Consider the following 2,449-nt stretch of genomic DNA (forward strand, 5'->3'; position numbering starts at 1 on the left):
CCTACACCCATGGTCTCTCAGCCACCCGAAACTTCCCAGCTGCCTCTGCTTCCATTGCATTCCCGGGGGGAGAGCATCCGCCACCACGTTTTGTGTCAAGAACTCCCCAGGTTCTGGGAAGCAAAATACAAGGCCTTCCACGGGAAGGAGGACTTTGGGAGGCAGCTAAACTCTTCCACCTACACAATCCCACAGTGGGGGTTGGACCCGGTGGGAGGAGAAGAAAGTAGACTGGGGCTAGAGTTGGTCTAAAAAACGCCGCACAGGACAAAGAACTAGCCCCGCCCCCGGGGGGGCCGTGCTAAAGGGGGCGGGGCATGGGAAAGGGGCTGCCCGCACGCCGCGCAGCGGTCTACCGCACAACCCTTCTCTCTAGAGCCGGTCACCTAACGGCAAATTCAATAAGAAAGACGGCCTCCCTAGCTGTTTTTAAAAACTTGGCTTCTTCAGTTGTTTGTTTCTGAGCTGTCATTTTAAAGAAAATGAAAAGAAAGTTGTGAGATCTGGGCAGGTGTAGACAGGCCCCATGACTAGAAACACCCCTCCTGTACCTGCAGCCTGGCAGCCTGAAAACAGGCAGAGACCGGGGGGTGGGGGGGAGCGGGATTCTGTGTGAGCCCAGTGACTGGGGCTCAGGAAGGTAGGCTTCTGGGAGGGACCCCCTGCCTGGAGCACAGGCCCAGATATACCAGCACGCCAGAGTTCCTAGGGAGTTGGGGGCTTTCTTGTGCCTGGGCAGGTGATTGTTGAGGTCCTTACAGATCTGGGAGCAGGAACAATGTTGGTGGCGGCCTCGGCAGAACTCAGAAAGGGGGATGGCCTGACACTGGTCCGGTACCAGATCTCGACAAGCAGGTGGGCTGTGAGGTGGCACCAACATGGGTAAGACGAGCAGGGTGATTACAAAGAATGCCTTGCCCACCGCTTCATGCCCTTGACCTCTCCCGTGCCCAGTAGTTGTCTACTGGCTGTGTGACCATTCTGCCAGATGCCCACCAGCCAGTAGCCTGCGGTAGCCTGGCCTGTGGTCCTGCAGTCCTGAGGCCCTAGGATGGAGTGTCCAAGGCTGGCTGACAGCACCAAACGCATCTGCTTCTTCTTGTGTGATGAGACTCAGTTTGCCACAGCCAATATTCTGGATGCGTAAATAGGAAGCCCACCATGTTGTGGCCTTGAAGTAGTAGGCCTCGAAGAGGCCCTGGTCCTTCTAGCAATGACTTGTGGGTGCCATGTCAAAAATGGGTGGGAAGGGGTGCCTGGCTGGCCCAGTCGGTAGAGTTTGGAACTCTCGATCTCAGAATTGTGAGTTCCACCCCCACGATGGGCATAAAGCTTACTTAAAAAAAAAAAAAAAAGGATGGGAAGGAAGGCAATGATGAGAGGTAGGCGCAGACCACGAAGATGATGGCAGTACTCATCCATAGCATGGGGTGCTTGGGTAGACACTGTGGCATGTGACACCTGTGTGATGCATGAAGTCCACTTGGAAACAGAAGAGCTTGGCCATGGAGGCCAAAACTTGGAGCAGAGTCCACTGAATGTTCAGAGGAGCCAGGGTGCACTGAAAGTGCAAGCAGACAGCAGGCTTATGCCGTCGGCCCAAGCACAGGTAGAAGGGAGTTTTATGTAGCGGGCAGGTCCTAGCGAGGGACTTAGCCAGACTGGAACCTGTAGAGTCTAGGGGGGGCCTCTGTGCACCACCTTGCCAGGCCTCTCCTGGCTCTGTGTGGCCTATCCACATGCAGAGCAGGCGGTACTGCAGGGAGGTGGGCCACAGTTCCTCTCTAATAATCTGGAAAATCTTGTCAGCCTCTGGGAGGCTGTGCTTCTAGAACCAGGTGAAGAAGCTGCGGACAGTGTCCGGGTGGACCAGAACAGGGGGTTCCTGGCCCCGGTGCCATCGGATACGAGTTGCAGCTGACACCACGGGTCCTGAGGATCTGCACTCATACTCCTTCATGAGCACTTTGTTCCGGGCCTAGGGGTTGTTCCAAAAGCGGAACTTGAACTTGCATTGGATACTGGCTTGCCCGAGCTCCCTCACCGCCAAATTCATCGGGTAGCAGAGCATGTCTTCATCATGAGTTATAATCATGGCTGACAGCTGCGGGTGGTGCAGAAAGACGGTGACCCAGAAGCCAGGAATACTCTGGATGACGAAACTCCTACGGGCCAGTGCAGACGGCCGGTGCGCCCAAACCTGCGCGGCAGCCGCCGGTAGGCCCCGTCCGCCTGGGCACTCCCCAGCCTCCAGCTCCACGGCCGGGCGGTCCAGGCTTAGGCGCCCTGGGCCCTGCTGCGCCGCCGCTCCCACCTCCAGCTCCTCCTCCCCGCCCCCCGCCCCTCCGTCTCCACCCAGAGCAGCGGTTTCTCCACCCCTCCGCCTCTTCCACGAAGATGGCGCCTTGCCCAGTCGTCACTTCCTCGGCCTTCCCGCCACCCCCCCCCC

At 57.7% G+C, this 2,449-nt stretch overlaps 1 pseudogene; it reads right to left on the reverse strand.

Annotated features, from left to right (window-relative positions):
- Positions 1 to 1,575: 1,575 nt before the first annotated feature.
- LOC103674470 overlaps positions 1,576 to 2,449 on the reverse strand; it is a 1,852-nt pseudogene continuing 978 nt past the window's right edge.

This window comes from Ursus maritimus, unplaced genomic scaffold, assembly GCF_017311325.1.
Source record: "Ursus maritimus isolate PB19 unplaced genomic scaffold, ASM1731132v1 scaffold_22, whole genome shotgun sequence".
In the NCBI taxonomy this organism is placed as follows: Eukaryota; Metazoa; Chordata; class Mammalia; order Carnivora; family Ursidae; genus Ursus; species Ursus maritimus.